Consider the following 12,125-nt stretch of genomic DNA (forward strand, 5'->3'; position numbering starts at 1 on the left):
TAACATTTGCGCCGCGACCATTGCTCTTCATTAAATCGTCTCCCTAGAAGTCAGTGGAGCATACTGTTTTTCCATTATATTGTTGTGCGCGTTCGCTTCGAAAGGAAAAGCGAGGGCAAAAACGGCACAAAGCTCTGCTCTCTGAATTTTTCTCCCCTCGGTATATATTCAGAGAAAAATTCATATTTGTGCATGTATAAACGAAAATATTTCCTCCCTGAGGACGCCAGTGCCAAAGACACACGCGAGTAAATTTTAATTTTCCAATTCCGGCGGGTCTCTTGTTTGGATTAAAAATGCGAGTCGTTAATTCCGAGAGAAACGAATAATAAAAAAGGAAAAGCAGCGCGCTGCTCTGATGGTTTTGTGCTGTTGCGCTCTGCGAAAGTTGGCTGCTTTGTGCATTTGTTTGCGTTGGTTCGCGACAATGGCGAAAAGGTTTGTTCACTCGAATATCTGCTGCCACGAGTCTTTTCTTCCTTTCGGCGCAGCAGTTTCGTTCGCGCGTCCCCGGGGACTTGGATAATGTGCTCTCGTTTAACTTTGCACCTCCTTTCTCGCCCCCTTCACAACCAAACAACTACTTTCACCAGAGCAGAGACTTTTTCAACCAAAAAATATAAATCCGCATTTTTAGCAAACAAAGTATTTAATAATAGCAATAAGTAAAAAAATTAATGAAATTTCTTTTCATTTAACTGGAAAAAATATGCTTTTAAATATTCATGATATTTCTTCTTGATTTTTTTTTTCTTTCAATTTAATGAAGTTTAACAGTGGTTTTTCTGTTTGATAAATTGAGCAGGCGTGTTTGCAATCGGATTGAGAGGGAACTGCAAATGTTAAAATGTTAAAGGAAAAGAGTTATCGGCGTTTTCCTCGCCGCTCTCGCCGTCTTTTCACTCCCTTTCAACCTCGCCGGGAACAAGTAAGTGCGGGGGTGCCAATCAATTGTTGATACCTTGGCGATAAAAGGTACCGTCGAGAGTGCTGCTGCATTCACCAGCAGCTAGAGCACCCAGAATGGCGTCTGCGAAAAGCAGAAAGGCAGCTCTTAACAAAGAGAGAGCCGCGTGTATTGGATTAGTAACTTTGCTTGTTCAACAAATGACTTGCGAAGGAACCACCCCAAGGGCAACGGCCCACGCCACCAACGGGGAAGAAAGAAAGCAAGGACCAGAGAAAAGTTTCCAACTTGCACGAATTTTTGTAAAGTAATTTTTTGTAATAATAATTTTATTAATTAAACATGCAAATAAATTACTCAATTTGAATTACAAAGTAAATAAATAAAATGAAAAAAATTATTAAAAATAATTTTACATGCGTCACTTTTATTTAATCAATAATCATGCACTGTGGGAAAGTTTATGTGCAGATCAAAACGTTACGCGGCACTTTTGGGCCGTAGCTAACCAAAGACTCATCGGTGCAATTAGGCCGATTCAGCGTTAAACGAGTCAATTAATACTGTGCGGGGGCGTGAATGGGTCTTAATTAGCAGCCCCTTCCCCTCCCTCAGCCGCCCAGCACCTGAATGGGCCGCTCGTTAGGCGCGCGTTTTTTTTAGTTTTTATTCAAACGGGAATGAATGGACTTTTTATTTTTATTCGAGGGAGCGAGTGAGACATCGGCTCGGTTATTAATTGTTTTGACTGCGACTGTACTTGAGAGATCATTAATCAGAGGCAGCTAGCGCTGGAAAGGTCTATCTAGATATATATTTAAAGGCCTACCTGCCACACGGAGAAAAAGGCAGAGAGCGGATGATATGAGAAAAAACGGAATGCTTTTTCTTGTGCTTTGTTTCCGAGTCATGTGTTCACAACGCTGATGCTTGCCTATTAGTACTTCATTATGCACGCAAAGAGCGGGCGGAGAAAACAAATATTCTACTCTCACTGTGTATATTTTTCTCTGCTTTTTTGAGTATGTAAAATTTCAAAATGTAGTACAAAATTAAAAAAATAGCATTATTTGCTTGGTATAAAACCATAGCCAATATCATTTTCTAATTAAAATTAAACTATTGCCACCATATGATTTTTAAATAATATTTTACAGTTATATGTGTCCCAAGTGCCCCAATTGAATTTTATTTCTAATATATCTAATATATATTTTCCACGAAGCAGTCTTTTTACAAATGTTAAAACATATTAAAACATTTATGAAAAACTTTGCACTTCTTTTTCATTGTTATTGAATAACCTGAAAATATCTATGCTAAATTAAATATCTTTTTAAAAGCATAAAAAAAATCATGAAATATTCTTATATGAATAAAATAGCGATTGTTTTTATAGATCATTTTTTGTAAATAAAATAAATCTGGTGCAGAAAATAAATAAATAAAATTAATTTTTAAACAATATGAAAATCTATAAAATTTGATAAACTATGTTAAAACATCAATTTTGCTTGGCTATTACGCGCAAAGCAAATAGCTGTGTTTTTCTTTTAGACTCACCTGCCGGCTGAACTGGTTGGCTCAAGATGATCGACTTAACTGCTGAGCTCCGAAACATCAAGATGGGCTGAGGGTCCATAAAAAAGGCAACGCCGCCCGTCTCTTTATTTCTTATATTTTGCTATTATTTTTACTTTCAGCCGCTTTTTCACTCAAAACCTGTTGCGTGACGTCTAATTATATCAAGAGGGTTGCGCTCTCGAAAGGAAACTACGACTGATAGAGTGACTATCTATAATGCTCTTCAGCAGCAGCAGCAGTTTTTTTTTTGTTCCGTCGGGGCAAGCTGGGGACTACTTTTGCGGCCGAAAAGCCGCCCAATTTGAGGAGCGCCGCAGACAAGTTAATTTATGTCCTCTCTCGAGGCAAACGAAAGGTGTTGACGCCAAAGCCACTTGAATTCATACACAATCCATTCAAGCAGACGGATAAAAGCTTTTCCGAGTCCGCGACAAATTTATCTCTCTGCGGCTGTACCGCTTTTTACGCTTCCAGTCAGCTCAGCAAACAGCCGCACGGCCAGTTTCCATCGAAAAGACGTTTCTCGCGGATCGGACGTTGGATTTGGCAAGTCACATTCTCTCAGTCATGACATATTTGCCATTGGAATACCGAAAGGAATAGAGAGATAGGGTTGCTTCATGTCAGTTTGTGCTGCTGGATCTTAAATGTTCTCCCAAAAAAAATGAAAAAAGGTAAGATGCTAAATTTTATGATTGTCTCAAACCTCATTTTAATCATGTTTTATCTTTACCAACGTTGAAAATTCTTAATGAAGAATATAAATACATTTATTTTAATTTTAATTAATTTTATGTAATGCAAATTGATGCACCTGAAGATTGAATTTTGACATGTTAAAAAAAAACTTTATTTTAACTTTAAAGGAGGTTTTTGAAGGATAATTATTCTTAATTTGCAATGAGATTTATTGCAAATATATATCATCTAAAAAAAACCTTCCAGATTTTTTTTATATCGTCTCGAAACCTCTAACACATTTTCACTTAGAAAGATAAAACCATGATTGTTGGGCACAATAAATCTGCAATTTTTAAATATTTTTGAACGATTTTTTTGCATATGCGTTTATGATAAGGAAATTTATTGCCTTTTTATGTGTGGCATTTCTTTCGTTTTTCATCCCGCTTTTGTAAATTGCAACGCGGCAAAAGCACGCTTGAAATTTGATGTTTAATCAGCTAAGCATCTATGTGGCCATTACAAGCGGCGAACAAGGCGCGGTTAATTAAAATTTGCAGGCGAAACGGACGTGAGAATGTTTTTGTTCCCTCGCTCTGCTCTTTCAGCTTGGTTTCGTTCATATGAAATTTTACCTCTCTTTCTGGCCGCGTGTTGATTTTTTGTTTGCTGCCCCTGGCTAAGCACAACGTGCATTTATTTCCACCGTGCACGAGAGAGAGCGAAAAAGAGGTGCTTTGAATTTCGTTTACCCGCCGCACTCGATAATCGTATATGTGCCGAGTTTACAGGCACAAAGAGAGGGCGAAAGCATCGCATGTCGGTGCCGCAATCGAAAGATCTATGTTAACAAATACATTTATGGCCACCCAGCAGCGGCAGCACGTAACGTGCGCTCATTAAAATATCGTATACACCGCGTCGATAAGCAGCACAAAAAACGAACCCTTTTAACCCTCATTTCTCTCATTTATTATTTATTTTTCTCTTATTCGGGCGTCGAACGCACTAACGAAAGAGCCATTTTGCTGTTTATTCCAATGTTGAATCGTGTAAAATGATTTCAACTGTCGCAATCTGACTACTGCGATTAGCATAGGCGGGGGTTTACTGCAGGATTAAACTCGCGCATTATTGATGCACGCGCGTGCACCTCGTCGCGTGTTCAACATTTGTCGCCTTCAATTTTGAATGAGGATTATACTCTGCGCTGCAGCAGCAGTGTGATTTTCACGCCAAAGCGAGAGAGAGGAAAAGCAGCACACGTCATTCAATCAGCTGCGACTCGGCCCGGAACACAAATTTAATGGACACGTCCGCGAACACACTCCAACTCTGCATCCGTGTTGACAACTAAAAAAAAGGGGAAACACTATAGACTGCCAAACATTTTGTTCCACTGAAAAAATTAAAAAAATTAAAGATTGCTTTCTTTTCATAAATACATTAATTAAATTTATTAATATTAAACATGCACATATTGCAATTGTTAAATCCATACCCCGGCTATGAGCAACAAAAAACAAAACAAAGTTTTGTTTGATATATTTATTTTAAACAACTAATTTGTTTTCTCTAGCCCTGATAAGGGTTTAAAGTTTATTAGACAAAATTCGCAGGGATGTTTGTTTATATTTTCAAATTTTAAATTATTTAAGAATCATTCAGTTAAAATTTTCTCTGTGCAGATATTTTGACTAATATACACTTAATATAAATTACCTATAAAAATATTTAAAAACACAAGTTAATAAATAAATTATATTTAATTTTCTATCAAAACCCGGATTTCCCTCTCATGAAAGCAATTCCATATATTATAAATTATTTTTAGGAATTTAACCTAGTTCAATAAATCTTCCTTGATCACGATCAGGACATTTTTAAGCAGCTTTATTGCTAAATTTTAGAGCATTTTTCGCACCCTCTTATTATTCTCATTGTCATTCGCATTCGGGGCTGGATTGTCATCGTTTTAGGGGCCAAAAGAGTATTGTGAATCTCGGCGGGGCAAAGAGCATCAAGAATGCGGCTGATTTTCTTCCTGCTCATTCTTTTCCCCATTTTAGCAGCACTTGGCGCCCGATAGTGATATATAATGAACCCCTTTGCGCATATAAAATAATCCGGCGGGTCCGTAGGGGCGCGCGTGCGGCGGCACAGCATCCTTGCTTGCTTGCTTTCTTTCTTTTCGCTCTCTTTCTTTCCTTTCTCGGCGGCTCTTCCACTTAGCGGCGTTAATAAATCATGCGACGAGGGTGCGAATCAAGACACGGCGGATAAAAGGGCGGGGGTGCCACTTGCTTGCTTGCTTTCGAGCGCATATCATCGCGCCGCGGCAGAGAAATATGGCGGAAAAATGCGCCCTGATTTTGAGCAGCTGCAGGAAAGAAAAGAAAAGGATTTGAATAATGAGAGGACTCTGGCGTCTTCTTTTTTCCTCGGGTTTTCGTGCCATTGTTGGTGGCGCCGCGTGCGTATCAAAACACTATATCCATCCCCACGCAGCACCTCCGCAGCACAAGTGCTGAGATCGATCCGCTGGCGACGGAGACGACCGAAAGTACGTGTGCAAGGCGCTGACATTGTGTCCGACACGATAGCTGACATTGTCGAACTCAGAGCTTCCCAAATCCTCCCACACTCCCTTCAATCTTCAGTATAGGAGTCTCAAAATTCGCTAGATAATTTAAGTACAACATAGTATTTTGGGGGAAGGAGGCATATATTTAATAAAATTTAATAATTACATATTATTGCATTTTAGACTGTTAGGTATTAAAATGAATTATGAAAATTTATCATTATTAAATATTTAGCTAATTTTCTTAAAAAATGTATATTTTTGAAGCATTTTATTTATTATTTGTTACATAAAAAATAAAATTATTGATTTTTAATTTACATTAAAATGATTTTCTACAAATTACAGTATCGTATTATATTTTGTAATGTAAAAAATATAATACACGTATGAAATTTTTGTTTTGTTTTATTCAATTTTCTTCCCAAGATTGAATGGTGTTTTCAATGCTTCATTAAACATCAAAAATGACTTTTTTTTATGAAAAAGCATGGCATGGTCGTGGCTGAAGTGACCGCTCGGTGGGGGCTGGTGTAACGAGAAGCTGGTTTACGTGCTGGGTCATGGTTGCTGCTGCCACCTGGTTTCGCCGTTTAATGACTTGCTCTAGTCTGGCATATAACCTCACATTCGTCAAAATTTTCAAGTTTTACACATCACATTAAATCTGTTTTACGAGTAGAAATTAATCCTAGAAGATTGTCTGCATTCTTAGGGCTAAGTTTGTTTGTTCACCGTCCGCACGTGAATTTTGGTGAAAACAGAAGAAAGAGGTAAAGAGAAAACTTATAAGTTGCAGACGGTCAGAATATATCTTGGGCGCAGCGTAAACAGATGCTATAACACAATACAAAAAGAAACCCGGCAATTTTGCGCACTTACGTGTGCGAGCAGCGAACACACGGATTTGCAGCACAGAGGCAAAAAGGGCAAAGCACTCTCTCGTACATTACTCGCGGTGTGCAGCAGCGAGAGGGCGAACCGAGGTGAAGCCCCGCGCGCGCGCTTGTTTGGGCTGAGTGAACGCTGATCCTGTTATGCTCATGCCTACCAGATTAATGTTCCCATGTGTAATAATAGAATTCAAATAGAATTATTTACATATTAAGCGTGGCGGAGGCGTGAAATGCTCTCTCGGCGCCGCCAACTCGTTTCATCAGCAAAACCGTCGCGATTTTTTTTACATTATTTTTAAGCTGATTTGGAAAAGGAATTTTATGCGCTTACTCCGAGCACCAACTGACTCGATACTCACGATCCTCGGTGGAGAGAAATATTTAAATAAAAGTTTCTGTACCAGGGTTTTTGCAAAGCTCAAAATTTGTTTTCGTATTTAGCTGTCGCAATGATATTTCAATTATTATTTTTTTGCTTAAAATATTACTGTATTGCAATGTGATAAAAAATTTAAAAACATTTTATTATTAATATTAAATTATTAATTTTTATAGCTTAGTTTTAGATGATTTTTTTTTATAAATTATCATCTCCGTGTATTTACACAATGAATGAATATCTTATGCTATTTAAATTTACTGTTTGTGTCATTTTTTTTTTTTTTTGCAATTTACAACTTATTAATGTAACCATCCTGAAAACCGTGGAAATGGTGCAGATATGAATTTATGTTGCAAGTTACTTTAATGAAAATGATGTGAAATTTTTTTATTACATGAGGATTTTTTTTCTTGATATTGACTTGATTTTTTACTCGAGAAATCTCATCTTAAAGCTTCACTGACTTTCCTATATATAATTTTTTTTTCATCTAAAAGCCCACATTTTGACGATTTGGCAAGAAAAGAGCGTGTGATCGCAATCACAATCGGATTAACACACGTTTCCATGCTTCTATTTGACCGAGTGTCAGTCACTCTCACTATATAGCTGCCTGTATCTGAAAGGCTGCATGGGCAGCACAAATTGCAGATGTGACGCCGAGTGATGTAAACGTGCAAGAGTTGGTTTTGTCACAATGGAATCCACATCGGTCTTTGTAGCTGTTACGTCTCGATGACTTTTCGACACTTTTCCGCTCGCATTATCGACAATTCTTTATACACGCCGCCGCCGCGCTAAAGGTATTGACGCCTTTTGAGCTGCTGCACCGCCGCTCGCTTTCGATTGTCCGCGCACCACGGCGCGCTGTGTAACATGCATGCACCCACTCGAGTGGAAATAACAACCCAATCACGATCATTTGATTGACACGCAGCACTCGACGGTGCAAACGGAAAAAATATTGAATATCAGCACGCAATGAAAAGCATTCAGATCTAGACATATAGATAATCTTCCCCTACCTTTTAAATAATAAAAATAAAACGGTACAATTTGAACTGATACAGAAGTATAAAGTACTGATTTAAAAGGTTAAAAAATATTTGATGAAATTTTGTGAAATTTAGACCGATCTATACAATAAAATTCAAAAAATGGTGTGGATATTAAAGTTTTCGAATAGAATATAACATTACACTAGGGAGCAGAGAATGAAAAAAATATCATTGTTAAGGTCAGTACAATTAGTTCAATACTTAAAGCTTAATATTATGATATAAACAATTGAAAAAAATTAAAAATTATCTGTTTACTTTTATTACAAATTTACAAATGGACTATTCTGGACTATTCTTATACATTTTATTATTTGTTGTTATTTTTTATCTTAATCATATTATAACAATAAAAACATTTTTCTTTATAAAAAATTAAAATCATTTTACCGAAAATTGTGAATTGTGTGTAAAGATTCTCAATTGATGTAAATGTATAAAAAAATCCCTAAATCCCATGAATGCTCTGAAGTATTGAGTGCGCTTAAAAATACTTCAGTATTCCATCTGCATCACGTTATGTGCATAAAAATTTTATTGTTTACCAACTAATCAATAAGATGTTCATTATTCAATATACACTGTTGTAACATTGAACAAAAATGCGGCAAGGAAGAAAAGTAATATTAAATTTTTAACAATAAAATGAAATACTATTTTGTATTTTGTGTTTTAATGAGGACTGACTGAGAATTATTTGCGATGTGGTAAATGAAACGGATTTGCACTTGTTGTTTCCAAATTTAAGCCAGCAGTGCGCGGGTTGTTCGAAGAGAGGAGTGAGGGATTAGGCTGCAATCTTTTATCCGAGCGGTGCATTTCTGCATCACAACCCCAGCGGCAATTCGCCCTTTCTCTCTTAACGCGCGTCACTCCCCTAGTATAGATTCGTCGGACGCGCTGAGAGACGTTCAGTCCATTATAACGTTGACTTGCAGCTAAATTGATATGCACTTTATTGAGGAAAAAACGCGCGGGGCCTCCCCCGTCGTATAGTCGTCGAGGGGTTTCGCGTCCATCAGTGTAATATCTCGTGTGTGTGTGTCATAAATAGAGTCACTCATTCTATTAAACCGAATTAACTAACGCGCGCGCGGCAACGGCGGATGGCATTAAAAGCCTTTTGATTTATTGGGGGCCGCTTTGCCCTCTATTATGCATGTTTGGCGCGCTGCACTAAAACCATGCTCTCGTTTGTGTTTTCCTGAGCGTCGTTCGCGACCAAACATAACCTCCGTTATTAATTAATACTCAAACCCCTTAGTGTGTCATAATGATCCTTACACGTGCTTGCTCACATAGTTAAGAGTGAATTATTACAGGAATAAAAAGTACTTTTAAAATAATAATAATATTATAAAAAATTATATAATATACACAGTAAAGATTGATATATTCTATCAGTCAAAGCGAACTCTTTTGCATAAAATAAAATAATAAAAAAAATCAAGGAAATATGAAACATTAATAGAAATACATTAAAATGGAATTTGGATTCATACTTTTTTCTTTAAATACGATGTCGATTATATACTTTGATAAATTTTATTCAATGCACCCTGTATAGTGCGTTTGTGATATTAAAATTTTTGTTTTTGGCAAAACCAATTTCCTCAAATTTCAAATTAACTTTACCTAGACTATCATAAATATTACTGCGCTCTTTGTATGGAGAAAGTCCTACGGAAATACACACCCAAAATTTTTTTACTGAAAACAATTCTCAAAAATTGCTGATTTCTTTACATAATTGGCTGAATGACATTAAATTTTTTAGCAAAAATAAAATTAATTAAAATTGCTAATTTTGATTGGAAAATTTATTCAGGTTAGAGAACTATTGATTAATTCTTGAGATTTATCATGCATTTGTGAGTTACTTTTTATTTTTTTTCAAATTGTACTTTTGGGCTTGCTCCTTGTGTGAAGGAAAGTTAACTCGTAAAAAAAAAACATAAAAAACGAATGCCTAATGATTATTTATAGTTGAATTTTTAAGTCATAGAAAGATCTATAAAATATTGAAAGCAAAATTCACACATTCAATGGAAGCTATTCTGTATACTCTTCATTATTAAATCATTCTGTTGTAGAAAAATTCCAAATTGTTTTGAAAACAGGAAGAGAGATTTATTGCGAATAAATGAGACCGGCGACGTGCGAAAGGGGCGTCGTTGCGGCTTATTGCTTCAGCAGTTCCATCGACAGAGATAACAGCACAGTGTATAGGGTGGTTCTCCCCAGGGCATCGCAATCGCCTGCTTGCTCGCGCGAACCTCCCCAGGGGCGGCAAATGGAGTAAGTAACACTCGCGGCGCGCACCCTTGTGCAACATCTTGCTCTGAAACGCGAAAACTCGTGTTCCAGCACAAAGCCCTGCTCTACTCTCGCCACTTGCCGCCGATTCAATTTTAAAATCTCCGAAATGCAATTCCACAGATTTATCGGAGCCCCCATAAAGGAAATCTGCCGATATTAAACTCAATAAAAAACGTTACATAATTTAAAGTTATATTGAAAAGTGACCGTTTGGTTTTGACAACCGAGACGTCTGCTTTTGCAAATCTTGAATGCAGCTTCTCTGGCGCCAAATTCGCCGCTTTTGGCTCTCAGTTGGCACTTTATACTTCTTCTTTGTCACAAGTTGTTGGCGCGCGACGACAAATTTCTCCAAGACTCTCTTTTGTTCTCTCTGTGCGTGCATATTTCGACCGATTCATATTCAGCAGAGCCCGGCAAAGAGCTCTCGCAGGCTTTTGTGCGCCACCGGATTAATCAATTTGCAGCCCTCTCCAGGCTCAGCGTATACAAATTGCACAGGCCCGTCATTTAGCCACGCACGCTGATATAATTAAGATCAAAATTTACGACCCAATAAAACGCAAACACTGAAAATGACGCTTGTGGATATTTTCAATCAATCGATTTGTTTTGCTCACAAGCATAAATCATTGCATGCGCTGCAAATAGCCCAACCAAACTTTTTTTATCAAACGTTTTTTTTCTTGAACAATCTGCTGGGTTAAAGTATATCGTGAATATGGTAAAAAAGTCTTTTTAACTAAAAAAAAGGCGACTTTGTAAGCCCAAACAAGTTTAAAAAGTCTCAATACTTGCATTTTTTTTTAACAAAATGTCTGAAAGGGATACTGTTCTTATTGTTAGCTATTTCTTTAAATGCTTAAAATGAAATTGAAAATTAGTTTTTTTTTTATAATTATGTAATTTATTACAGTATTGCTTGCAGTGACGATATAAACAGGGCACTTAGTGGAAAAATGATTTTTTTCCTTAAAAAATATTTGGGTTAAGTTAAAGCTAGAAAAAAATTATACTACTTGTGGTCAAACAGTTCAAATTACAGTAAAAATTAACAAGATTGTTAAAAAAGCGGATAAAAACATTTCAGAATTTGAATAAATATGTAAAAAATACCGTTATTCATTTTTAATATGTGTTAGGATTATTGTTGGTTACTTATATTATCGAAAGTTAAAGGTAAAAGAATCCCATCATAAAGATTTAGATTTAGCTACATTACTCAGCAATAAAGTGAAGAATAAACAATTTTATGAAATTTTTGCAGTTTGTTATGCAAAACATTTACATAATTGCTAATTGGTAAACGGATTTGTTATTTATTAACATTTTAATCACTTTAATTAAGTATTATTAAATAAACTATAATATTAAATTCATCAGCATAATAAAAAAGTAACAATAATAATAGAAAAAAATTTGAATTGCATATTAACATGAGTTTGGTTAAATTAGAATAAAAACAAATAATACTGGAATAAAGCCACAAATTTATCAGTCGGCAGCATTAATTTGATTTCTTATTGTTAGTTGGATCGCATGCAGTGTCAGAGAGGGTGTATCGATTTCGGAAATCGTTGGATCGCGCCCTGGCCTGCGGAACACTTGAGTGAGCGAGCGGGGCACAAACAGAACAGTTTGATTAAATTAGTTCCGGCGGTGCGATGTGTTGATGCGCCTCATTGTGGCTTTCGGGTCGAACACACACACACAC

Source organism: Neocloeon triangulifer, unplaced genomic scaffold, assembly GCF_031216515.1.
Source record: "Neocloeon triangulifer isolate White Clay Creek 2 clone unplaced genomic scaffold, ASM3121651v1 ptg000014l, whole genome shotgun sequence".
NCBI classification, from domain to species: Eukaryota; Metazoa; Arthropoda; class Insecta; order Ephemeroptera; family Baetidae; genus Neocloeon; species Neocloeon triangulifer.